Raw genomic sequence first — 13,855 nt, forward strand, 5'->3', positions numbered from 1 at the left:
TGCCTCCCTATAATTCTAGGTAGTCTGAATAATTACCTCACCTTTCACTCCTTGAAACAACAGAAGCTGGAATCACTTTGCAAAATGGCTTGTGGATCTACAAAATTTCTGTTTTCAGTATTGCCAGTCCCTTAATCTTCACAACATTTGCTGTGCATGATGCACTATAATTCAAACATTTTAATGTGAAAAGACAGAACTGTAAATGCTCCTCACTTACTGCAAAGATCCCTGGTTTACTACACACCACATCCACATTCTCTTTAGTTTTCTCTCTCACATACTGAATGTATTTTGCCCTAGTCTCTTTACCTAGTGATAAACCAGTAGGGAAAGGCCTACCTAATACTGCTAGCAGTGTGTACTCAGCTCAAGTGATGAAGAATGAAGATTAATATCCTTTCTCCCTCTTTGGCTCTGCCACATATGGCAAGTCCAGGTTGACGATGATCCCACAAAGTTGAAGAAAGTCACCCCCACCTCAGACCTGATTTTCAGTCCCCAGCTATGTTTTGAACTCATGGTACCTAAGAGTAGGATGGATTAGGGCATTGAGCTCCCATGCTGACTTCATCAAAGCTTTCCTCTGAACATCTCCATTATCTGAACAGCTCTGTTAACCAAACCTATTATCTTTCCCCCTTGGTTTTCAAGTTGAGAAAGGCAAAGCAACTTCTTTAATGGCCCACAGATTGATGATTAACATTTTACATGTCCCTGCTGGTAAGTAAAAGAACTGTTTTGTGGACAGTGAAAATGCCTGAGAGAAGGAAGCGGGAGTCAACTTGCTTTATTAAGTTGTACTGCTTCATTAATCACAATCTTTTTTTATTGCAGTGCTTAAAACCAAATCTATTGTACTTCTCTGGAATGGATTAGATGAAAACCAAGTGCTCTTAACGCACCTTTGACATCTGGCCTAGCAGCTGGCTATCTGGTGTATTGCTCTTAAGAAGTGTCGGGAGTCACATTTACTGTGACCATTCTAGCCCTTCTGATTTAAGCTACTGCAGAGGGCAATGAATTACTTTAAAAGAGCTCCTCTGTAAAACCCTAAGTTTTATACTGGACCCCTGCCAGCTTCACTGCTTCATGAGTATGAACAATCAGACAATTGAACTGATTTGACTTTACCACTCCTGGAGTTTCATTGCCTTTAACCTGGGGATGTAATGATGGTAATGCCATACTAAGTGCCTCTCCTAGGAGGGGAAATGTGGGCTGCTGGATCAAGTAGGGCACCCATTCTTGTTAGTTGAAAACTGCACTGATTTGCAGCAAGGGGTGACATAGATAGAGCACAATTAACTCAATTCTGAATGCAGCTTATTTTCATTTAAGGCTTTTGGAATTACGAAGTGTCCTGATTTTTTTTTTAATTGTAAGCACATTAAAAGACACGGGTGTTCCTCTGAGACTCTTTACGTTCTAACAACTGCTGCAAAAGGGTCAGTTCGGATGGGGTCCCACCCAAACTCATCCACAGATAGACACATGTATACAGGGGGAAAAAAAAAGACCAGTGTGACTTTGTACTGTACACACATGGACGCTGCATATGGAGGTGACTATACTTCTCTGATGAGGCCACAGGTGGAATACAGCAAAGTATTATTATGCACACACACACACACTTACTTACATTCCCCTAGGCCTTCTATTGGAGGATATATTCCTTTTCAGTCTCCAGAATGATGTCCAGACCCTCTGTAAGTCATGCCAGCTCCATAAAGTCTGGGAACTAAGTGATAGTCCCACAGTCTCCTTCAACCTCCCTGTCTCTGCAATGGCAAGCTGCAATTTGCACCACCTGCAGCACTTCTAGTCCTCTTCTTCTTATTTTCCAATGTGGTGAGGTGGCCTGCAGTCTAAATACTATAATCTGGCAATGTCCACAATCCTTACAACAGACCTTTCTTGTCTTTGCACTGCTCCACAACTGTTTCTCCCCTCCCCTCCAGTCTGGCTCTCACTGCTTCTATTTATAAACACCTCCTCCTCTCCTTGAGGTCCCATTGGTTCCTCTCTGAGAGAGTGACTCTGGGTGTATCCACAATGGAGAGCACCTAACCAGCTACAAACAGCCAATCCGACTGCTTAGTGCCTGGCACACCCGATTTCTGGATGATTCTGGTCCAACGTCACCCTGCCTCGCTCTGCCAAGTCTGCAGTCAGACACAGTGTTCCACAACAAACCCGAGCACCAAGTATCCTCCCCAGTGTTTCTTCCCTTATTTACACCACTAAATGCTGTGATGTAAGCATGGAGGTTATACCAGCAGAAGTTTATTCAGCTTCCTCCTTCCTACTGTCCCATCCCAATGATTGTTAAACAGTCACTATGCTAAACTCTCCCGTCTTTGTCTGACCGCTCTCTGGGCAGGCACCATGTTACTTCATATATTTGATGGTCAAAAGTGACCATTATGATCATCTACTCTGACCTCCTGCATAACATTATCTGTAGAAACTCACCCATAGATCATCACATTTCATGTAGGAATTTGTTCAGAACCATTTTCAGGTGGGGCCTGGCTTTTGTATGAGGCCTCAAGGTGCTACTGCAATATAAATATTATATTAATAAAGACTAGTAAAAGCTCCTTGGCCCAAGTCCTAAATATTGTTAGAAGGATTCACTTTGCAAATGCACAGCTTTATGAGTAAAACGAATTATAGAAGCCAGCTGCTATATATAGAGAGATATATAAATAAGAACACAGAACACCATTCATCTTTGAGGCCCTCCCCGGGTTAACTTCTCAGATCTAAGCAGTGGGTCCTTGAGGAGGGAGGGGAGTACCACGGAGGAGCTCTTAGTGACCTGCAGAACAAAATGATGAAGAACCTTTAACAATGTTTTTTGGTCCTAGGTCCTTCTGCTGGCTTCTAGGGAGAAGTTAATTGACAAACTGTTCATCAAGCTGTGCTAATATCACACAGACAATGCTATCACACAACCAAAAAAACTTTTCATGTCAGATCCTTGTGAAATAAAAGTGGGGAAAAAAACCACATCAACAAATAAAAAAAGTAACAAAGGCTCTGATTCTCCAAACACGTGCTCATGTGAGTACTAATTACTCACATAAATATCGCTACTGAAGCCCAAGGGAGTACGGATCCAACCCAAGATTGGTAAATAAAGATATCTTGGGTGGGATTGGCCAAGCTCTTCTCCTCCTGAAGTTAAGGGTAAAAATCCCATTCGCGTCTGTGGGAGCAGAGTTAGACTAATGCTGAAGCCTTTTGAAAATCAAAAGCCTAATCAACCTTTTCATGCAGATACACCCAGAACAGAAATGGGGAAGGAACAAGAAGTTAGTTTACAAGCTCATCACACCAGTCCAGCAGGTGCACAGTACAAAACAACGTTGTGGGGTTTTCTGTCATGGAGTGGAAACTGGAAATAGTTTCTTTTGCTAAAGGAGGAGCCAAATTCAAACTGAAGTGCCAAAAGCACATGACCTTACTGGAGCATTTGACCAACCTCAAGAAGGGGAAGCAGGGCCTCGCTTTTGGAACATTTTGACAGCTTTGCCACTCCGAACTCAGTCGGCCTCTTTTGACTGAACACAACAGGATGCTTTCTGTACTGTCTCCCTCTTTTCCTTTCCCGCTTGCATGCTTCCTTATCTCGTCTGTATTCCTCCAGCCCCCATTCTCTCTGTAGCTGAGCTGCTCACTGCAAAAACCTATGACTTTCACAACTGTATTTTTATTTTGAGTTAAGCATGTCTAGGCAGAACAACTCTGATTCCCCCAAACTACACTTCCACTGTGCTGCTTTCTGCTTCCATGCAATTAGAAATGCTCCTGAGCTGCATGCAGTATTCTGAGGGAACACAGGCTCCAGTCCTCTTTATCCAGGCCTGATTGGGCCAAACTATGTTACTGCCCAGAAAAGCACATGAAAAACCCAGAAGAGAACAAGTATAATCTATTGTGCATTATAACTTTACAAACGTATGCTGTACAGTCGCCGAGGGGCATCCAAAAAAGAGCTAGGAACCAACTGAGTTACAAAAAGCGCTCAGCTTGTTTACTTCTGTTAATAAAGAGCTAGTATATCATACCCAGGGTGTAGCCTTAATGACCTCTCCAAAGGTCCGGAGCTGCAGTGGCTTCAGGACATGCACAGAGAGTAGCCCATGGCTAGTCAATCATACTGGATGGACAGCACATCCCTTCATTTAATGCTGTGTTCTACATTTGTAAATGTATATTTGCAGGGGTTCCCACACGCTTTTCTGTATTATGAGCTACCAGTGTTGTAGTTAGCACTGAATGGCTATAAAATTACTTGACTAGGACATTTACATTGCATAAGAAGTCTTGTTTAAGCCTGTTTTGGTATGGATGACTTCAAAACTTCTCAGTTTAAACTGATATTTAAGGAGCAATATTACTTGTCATGTTCCTGTGTATGGAATGAGTCCATTCTGTTTGTTAGGAAGTTTCTTGGTATGTGACCCTTGCACTAGATCACGATACAAAATAACAGAGAAGAATTATAGAAAATGGACAAACTAATGTTTAAATTGGTACAAGGTGTTGGGGGAGGTGAACTACAATTATTGTTTCAGAGTAGCAGCCATGTTAGTCTGTATCCGCAAAAAGAAAAAGGAGTACTTGTGGCACCTTAGAGACTACTTGTTAGTCTCTAAGGTGCCACAAGTCCTCCTTTTCTTTTTACAAATATTGTTTAATCCTAGATGAACTGGTAAGGTGGCTTTTGATAAAGCCTACATTTCTCTGCTTCTTTATCATAATGTTAATCTAGTACCACTGCATATTAGTTGTCAGCAGTAGTTTCTTTATCCTTATACTATATACCATATAGGGTTTCTCAAACCTATGCTGACTTTGCAGTCTCTACATCATTCTCTCATATGTTACCATTTAATGAAATCCACTCAACCTTATTCTGAGGTGATTTGTCTTTTCAGTGTCTCACAATGTCTTGTTCTGTGGCTGTTAGACTGAACCATAACCATATTTGCTTCCCTAAGAGACAGTCCTGTAAGATCATTTAAAAGTACACTGGGCAGTTGTGGTTGTTAAGTAACTTAGCATTAAAGAGGATCTCTGTTATCACTCAGCATTTTATTCTAGAATTTATGTAACTCTCTGAATAGTCTTATATCATATGCACTCGGTCTCTTACCTGACATTACAATAACATTCCAATATTTGTAAATTATACACATACATATGTTTTGTTTTTGAATGTACAATGGAAATATCAAACCATATGAAAGTGAATATCCATTATAAGCTGAACTGCTCCAAAAATGCCAAAACATTTGTGTGAAACCGTTCATCCAGATTTGTCATTCTTTTGGCGGAAATTCTGAAAACTTACAAAAAGCTCTAGCTATAAATTAGCCATACATTTTCATAAATTCCCACTGACTTATATGGGCCCAATTTGCATATCTAGTCAACTGTATAATGTGTATGCACATATATTTATATATACAGTATATACATATGAAATCTCTGGGTTTTTATGTTTTTTGTTTTTTTATCTTTTAAAATCAGGACAAGGTGGAGGTGAGTAATATAAAGAAACATTTTACAAAAACAAAAGCTTGGCTTGTTATCCCATTTCTGTAAAAAATCACCCCAACAACAACTATGTGGGTGATACCAGACAATCACTATGCTCTTGAATGAATGCACACAGAAAAATGATAAAAGACAAAAATACCCTATCCCTGGACTCTTAAAAACCATGGACGTAAGAGAGTGACTGGTTTTATGGCCCATGACAACAATATGTAGAACTCTGCTGCCTGCTAATCCTCCATTGTCCTATGCCTGCAGAGGTGTTTATTGCCCGCATTCTTTTAAGCGGTCTCCTACAACATCCCTTACGCTTCACAATCTGTCTGACATGGTGTTTAGCTTGAACACTCTAGTTATCTTCCCCAAACCTGAAGAAGAGCTGTGACGATGCTCGAAAGCTTGTCCTGCCCACCAACAAAAGTTGGTCCAATAAAAGATATTATCTCATCCACCTTGTCTCTCCCTCTTATCCTGGGACTACCAGGGCTACAACCACACTGCAAACAAATAGGCTAAGATAGTCCAAATAACATACCATCAGATTTTCAATACATTTATTATGATTCACGTCCTTTAAATGATTTTTTTATAATGGTTTAGAAACAATTGTTCTACTCTACTCAGGTTCTCACATTGTGCTGATCACCATGGTGTCTGTCAATGGTACTATACATGTGAAAGAGGTTGATTATATTGTTCAGCAAAGCAATAATTTTACTGATATTTCTCCCCAGGAAGATGAGTGAGATGAAACACGCTGAGCCATAGGAAGGGCCGCTAAGGGAAAGGGAGACATGAAATAGACCGGTGTCTTTCCCAGTTGTTGTAAAGTACAGCACTGCCTTTGATCGTCTTTTGCTCAGAAAATATAGTTCACTATAAAAATATAGTTCAGAATAAGTATTTATCCCACTGCATTTTTTTACCCTCTCCAATGTATTTGCAGCATTCCCTAGTTTTACATTTACTGCAGTATTTACAGTATTTCTAACTTTAAGGTCCATGGATTGTAAAATGTCCACTTTTTAACGCTGCCCACTGTGTAAGCTTCAGTATGTGAACCCACCGTTAAATTAAACAGTAATACTACACAAACAGATTTATTATAGTGGCGTTATGAAAAACCTTTTGCTGTTTCATTATGCTCAGTTATACTTTTTGCATGTTAAATAATAGGTCAGATTCTACCAATCAGTACTTACTTGGGCCCTTGTGAGGGGGGCATGCCCTCTCCCTAATAGGAAGGCAGCTAACAAGCTGTCTGGGGCTCAGCCCAAACTAACAAACCACAACCTCAAGGCAGAGACCTTGCCCCCTGCTCCTCCTCTTCCCCCTAAGGCCCTGCCCCCAATCAAGCTGGAAGCCAGAGCCAGAAGCCAGACCCAGGCCATGGGAAGAGCCATCCAGGGAGCCTAGGCTGCTGTGGGGAGCCTCAGACCCTCCACCTGCCCAGGGCAGCGTATGCCGGTGGTGCAGACACAAGCCAGGGGCTGCTCTCGGACACTTTGACCCCCTGCCCAGGACAGGTGGAGGGTCTGGGACTCCCCAGAGTGGCCTGGGCTCCCTGGGCAGCTCTTACCATGGCCCAGCTCCGTCTTCTGGCCTGGCCAGGGGCGGGGCCTCAGGGGAAGAGGAGGAGCGGGGTGGGGGCACCACAGTTCCAGTGCTGGTGGCCCCTCACTTCTACACAGGTTCCTGCACTCCTGGAGCCCAAGGAAGAAAGTCACCTGTGGTGGGAGAGGCGCACTGACTGGAGATGCTGCTACTGCTACAGCCAGTTACATGTATTGCTTCTTTGAATTGGACACAAGGGTGCAGCCATTGAACTGCACTGTGCATGGAACTGTGCATTCTGGCAGGGGTGTGGTTTTAATTAGACACCTTGATGCAAATGATCTTCCTCTGGCTTTGCCTTTCCCTGTCAGCTGGATGGTGTTGGCAGAGGTGATTTGCTCTCTCATTCTCTCTGGCCACTCACTGACATGGTGGCTTCTTTGCATGATGCTGCCTTAAAGCTGGGACAGGCAAGCCAGGTGTGCAACCTGCCTCCCTCCTCAGCCCTCCCCCCAAACGGCACCAAGTCTCAGAGCCTGCTTCAACTGACTGGGGACTTGCAGAGCTTGGGCAGTGGAGCCAAAGACATAGGGGGTAGGGAGAGGGAAGCAATTACTCAGTCCTGGCTGCAGGAAATGAATTGCACTCTACAGTGCTGGGCTTCAGCTGTGGGGCATGGGGCTCTGGGCTTCTGCTGGGGCTTGGGGTGGGGGTGGGGGAAGGCTCCTGGGCTCAGGGCTTCAGCCCAGTGGCTTCTGCCAGGGCTCGGGGCACCTGGGCTCAGGGCTTCTGCCCTGCAATTTCTGCTAGGACTTGGAGGAGTAGGCGCCCGGGGTCAGGGCTTCAGCCCAGGGTCGCTGGAACAGGGGCAGCCAGGGGGCCATGGCCCAATCACTTTTAAAAGTGGGAGGGCTATGCCTTTCCACTTTTTACCTGCCTTAAGGCTAGGGGTGCCCATTTTGGTTGGCCATATTCCTGGAGGTTTCATCAGAGACATAATCTTTAATTAAAGATTAATATTTAATTCCTGGAGACTTCAGGGCAATCCTGGAGAGCTGGCAATCCTACTTAAGGGTGAGCAAAGGGAGGGGATGGAGAGGAGCAAGCGGGAATGACAGAGCCTTGGGGGAAGAGGAAGTGGGGGGGAGCAGAGCTTTGGTGGGGAGAAAGGGGTTGTGCAGGAGTTTCCAGCTTCTTGTAACCTCGTGGCTTCTGCAGGGGCTCGCGGTGCCCATTTTTTCAGAGGTCCCCAAATTAGCGCTAATCCACCACTGCCTCAAAGCTTGCTTGGCTTGCAGGGAGGAAGCTTAAAAAGGGAAAGCCTGCCACAGGATGGGACAGAAACTAGAGCCAGACTGCTGTGCTTCAGAGACAGCTGGTGACATCGGTGAAGAGGGAGACAGTTGCACTGAGACTGTCTGGACCAGATACAGAACAGCAGCGACAAAAAACAGGAATGTCGCAAATGGACTCAAATCCTGATCAGGACACTAACAAGTCAAGCCCCAGAAGGGCGACTGAGAAACTGCCCAAGAGCCTGAGCATCATTTCCCCCCCCCCCCCTTGCCTGAAACCCCCTGAAGCTCTTCTCACACATAGAAGTGCCCCTTGGAAATACTAACTGATATAGAATGGGCGTTACTGAAAGCTGAGGGGTGGAGGATGGACTCTAACCATGATCAGGACACTAAAAAGTCCACAGACCAGCTAGGCCCCAAAGAGGTGACCGAGAGACTGCCCAAGAGACACAGCACTTTTTAATTTCCTTTTTCTTTTCTTTACTGTGATTCAACCTGTCCTCAGGAATGGGGGAGGGGAGGGGAAGAAGGGAGAGAACTTTTATTGCTTGGAGAGACTCTTGTATGCCCTGAGCAGGAGAAGGACTCTGAGTGCCAGAGAGGGGAAGCAACCCAAACCATGGTGCAGTGGGGGCTCAAGGGCCCCCCCCGCCCCATCCACCACAGCCCTGGTGTAATGATATTTAGCTCCAAACACGGGAGTAGTGCCGCTGAAGTCAGCAGGACTACATGTGTGATTTTGGTAAAGGTTTGCAGTGTCAGGCCCTATATGTAAAGGTATTCAGGCACCTAAAAGCATAGATAAGTACCTAGTGGGATTTGCTGCCTTGTTAAATATCTTTAAAAATCTAGCCTTATGTCCTCAGACTCTGAAGATAGAGACTTTCTGAAGCAGTGTTAGTCACTTTTATTACACATAAGTAAATTTTAAAAATATATGATTGACATGGTCATCTTTTCAGTAGGTGTACTGATTAGAAAATCTTATATTACTCTGAATTTTCCATTCATGGAAGTGGCTGAACTAAAATCCGTCACTCTTCTACTAGCTGAAGCTTTTTCTTAAAAACAAACAACCCCCACCCCCACAAAACAAACCCAAAGAAATGGCTAACATTTACATATTCAAAAGTTGCAGCTCTAATTTAAGTTGTAAATTAACAGTTGTTTTGGTGCATTGAGGGATACACATATTATATGTCATGCTATAGGTAAAAGAAAAAAAAATCCTGAAAATGTTCTCTTTCATGCCTTTTTTTTTTTACACTTCCATCACTGCGTAAAATGATAAACATACAGCCCCCCACTGCAGAATAAAACAAAGACAGAAGGCAGGTTTTATTTTCTTATACAGTTTTTTTTAATTCAGCGTTAAAGAAAGGAACTTCATCAACATTGATTGTCATTTACAGAAAACATTCAAAAATCATGTGTGCATTATTATGGAATGCTAAAAGTATTGAACTAATAAATTACAGGACATAAAATAAGACAAAAATCTATTACATTCTAAAGCAATATAAAACCTTTTTATTCGACAGGGATGCTGGTTCTAGGGTATTCATGATCTTAAAAAAAACCCCTCAATGGTCACTTTCTAAACGAATCAGGCTGTAGTTTTACTCACATACACATAAATTAGGGCTCATATATTAAACAGGGGAGAAAGAGAGCAGAGAGAGATCAGAAGAAAACTGCAGATGTAAAAACAGTGGATGATATCCTTGCTCTGTTAAAGTCAATATGACTTTTGCCATTGACTTCAATGGGGCCAGAGTTTCAACCAATATGTCTCTTTGTCATTTGTGGTTTTGCTTTTTGCATCTACAGGCTAGTAAAAATACATCATTCATGATTAATTTATTATTATTATTATTATACAATTAAGCTTCAGAAACAAAAATCAATGTTGGCTCTAGGAGGCATTTAGCTTCAGAAAGTACTTTTCATTCTGCTTTGAGTGTGAGTCATTTTTTATTTGATTTTTTTTACACTCGTCATCAGGCAATGAAGCTCTTGTGTGTTGCTAAAGTGGTGAGCATGCTCACTGTGTAGCAAGTTACCCCGCTTTCCCCCCCAAAATCAAATTAAATCAATTTACAACAATGTAGCTACAGCCAAGCACCAAATAGCTCAGGGTTTTGAAATCTGGGAATTAACATCTCACTTCACGCTAACAAAAGTAATTGGAAATAGGATAAAAACATTAAACCTTTGAAACTTGGAAGTATATGAAAAATCATATCCGCTCACAATCCTAAAAGCAAGGAAGCATTTTCAGGGATATTAAAAATATTAGAAAGTTTCATTTAAATCTAAATAGCTATTTTTATTTTATTTATAAATTGGTAATCATAAAATACTAGCCATTAAAATCATATTTAGGATGCAGGAAAGGCATCCAAATGGTTCGCATGTTATTTATGCTCCTGCTTGTGTTGTTATAGCTGTTGATACACTGGACACAGTTTCTTTTTTCTATTGTGATCTTTAAAATGTTTATTTGGCGAAGGTCAGTTATGGCTTCAGATTACAGCTAATGAGTGGCCTGACCTCAAATCTGAATAAGAAATTAAAAGCATACAAAAATATTTAGTTCATGGGAAAGAAGAATTTGTTTTTATTAATATAATTCATGCTGGAAAGATTCATAAAAGCCATACGCTGTAAGGAAACATTATTTGCTTGAGTAACCTTTTGCAAATTGTATTGTTCAAATGCGGTCTTCAGGTATTATTAGCACAATATTCACTTTACAGACTCATTGGGAACAGGTGTCATTGACAGACCTGTCTTATTCCTCCCCCATTACAAGCAGAAGTATACTCTAAACACCAATGGCTGATCAAAAGGCTTTATCTGTTACAATCAGTTTCCATTAAAAACTGAAGAAAACATTACACTTATAGGAAGCAAGTACATAGTTTGCTCTTTGATGTTTTTTCCTGTTTAAAAAAAAAATTGTTACAAAGTCTTATGCTTAAACAGAGACATAGAAAAAATCAGTGTATTCACTGTCCCAAGTTATTTACAGCAAAAATTACAGAGACAGCATACATAGTAGTAGACCTTCCACAAGCATATATTAAAAGTAATTGCTTTTGAAAAAATATTTTATTTGTCCTCTACATTTCTACAATACATACTCAGTTTCTGTTTGTTTTGTTTTTAGTACTTTCTTTAGTGTTAATCAGATGAGGCAGACAATGCAGTAGTAAAATAAGGGATTTATGTAGTCATTCAGCTTCCTAATTCATTTATATTTGTTGTCCATCAATTACAGCCAGGGCAATTAGTTTGACATGGGAATCATCCCACAGAGATTAGCATAAAACTCAAAACACCCCTACATTTTCTTGAACAGGGTGTGAACAGTAGCTCAGTTAGAGTTTCGGTTGTGCTTTAGTCATGGCTACAAATACTGTCACTGAGCTGCTCCCTGTAGCCCACTGGAGGTCACACTACAGTAATGCAAGAGGCAGAGATTACCACAACTAGTTCACTTGTTATGCTATTCAGTGATTTTTTTTAAATAATAAGTGCATGAACAAATCCCCATCTACTGCACACAAATGCATGGTCCACACTTTAGAACCTCAAAGGTTTACATCATTATTAGAATTTCGTATTAACAACAACAAAAAATTTGCCTGATTCAGACACTGAAATGACACATTAAAGAAAACAATTATAGTGCATTTGAATCCCAGAAGAAGCTGACAGACTAATCTATTTACTTGATTTCTTAAGCTGGGCGTCTAATCAAGACAAATATAAGTGCTTTTTTTATAAGCTGTTTTTAAGTAGAACAGTCTTCAAGGTAAAGTCTGTTCTCTGCGGCTGCCCATCTGGCCCTATTTGTTCTTCAATGCATTTGGGCTTTTGCTGCTTGAATAATGTGGTTACAAAATTGAAAACAAGGAGACAATTTTCTAATTCTGTCCAGATATAGTTTCACTGTTGCCAATGTATAGCAATAAACAAGGAGTGTTGCCTTGCCTTGAAGCATATACATGTTTCCCAACAGCAGTATCTTCAATCAAAGTCCAACAAATATGGAAAAACATTGTCATATCTACAGTAGATGAAGTTTTTTCTTTATGTTACTGTACAGAAGACAGCGTGCAAAGCAAACATTTTCTGCATGTATAGTTACAAAGAAACACTTAGAATTTATTGCTGCTATATTCAGTGATGTTTTCTTTCACTCTCCCTATATGATGCGGTTGAATTGTTAGGATGATAAATATATGTACGTACAATACATCGAGTTACTGAACTCACTGTCAACAGTATTATTTGCATTGTCTGCAATAAATGTTCAGGCAATATTAAGCGCCAAACAAGAATGTAGTCCTTATTCGCGGATGCTTTTGTGTGTTTCCTTAGGCTTTTAGTGTAAACTAAATGGAAGGATTGTTTAAAAAGGACACTAGCAGATTGGCATAATCCATCCATGTCATTGTACATTCAGACTGCCTTTTAGGGAGAGTTACTGATCTATTAGATACCACTGGAGAATTTTTTCTCTTTTCACACTGGTTATTTTTTTTTATATAGTGTAGGCTGTGCATGCAAGTGACTTTTATAGTTAAGTGATCTTCTTCTAGACCACTTCGGAGACTGTGCATTAGTGGGATATTACCATTAGTGATTTACAAGATTAACTGTGAGAACCATAAAGTCCAATCCACTTGCCTTTGCTGGCAGAGAGAGAGAGACAAAGGAGGCAGTTTCCTGCCTTTCCAGTGGAGAAGGTCTCACAAGTCTCCAGGATAAGGAGAGAGGAGGGCTTCTGTGGGGTGAATTAGCTTTAAGCATGTTCCAAAGTGGGCCAGTCACTTCACAAATCTTGAGTGTCCCAGTCATATTTGAGATTGGTCTGGGGGCTCTGCCTTCTGATGTGCTGATGCAGTACCTGTGGATCTCCATAACCTCCATGACAGGCTCGAAGTAGCCCAGAAAATTGAATAGCCTAAACTCAAGCTGCAAGGTGCTAGCTACTATGGTGATGGTTGCCAGTATAAGAACTCAGCTAGCTAGATCAATAGCTTTAAACCACTGGTAGCAGGGGCCTTAATCTCTCCCTTCCAACTCTTGATGTGAGGTTTCCCACTCATCATTCCTATATGGGGGACACAGAGGTAGAAAGGGATCCTAGCTGCCCTCACCCCTAACACACTTGGGAGAAGTGATGTGATCTTATCATGGTCAGGGGGTAGGAACAGCTTAGCTAGGTCAGGGACCTGAAGGGAATTGATTTTGTGTGTGTGTGTGTGTGTGTGTGTGTTTTTGAGTTCCCTGCACACTGAGGGCAAGGCAGTTCATGTAAACAGATGAAGTAGGGGCCTGCTTAAGGCATCGAGGAGTAGGACTGGGGAGGAGGAGCATAGACTCCCAATTCTAGTGTAGTTGGAATATGGGAATATCAT

The sequence above is a fragment of the Lepidochelys kempii genome, chromosome 5 (assembly GCF_965140265.1).
Source record: "Lepidochelys kempii isolate rLepKem1 chromosome 5, rLepKem1.hap2, whole genome shotgun sequence".
NCBI lineage: Eukaryota > Metazoa > Chordata > Testudines > Cheloniidae > Lepidochelys > Lepidochelys kempii.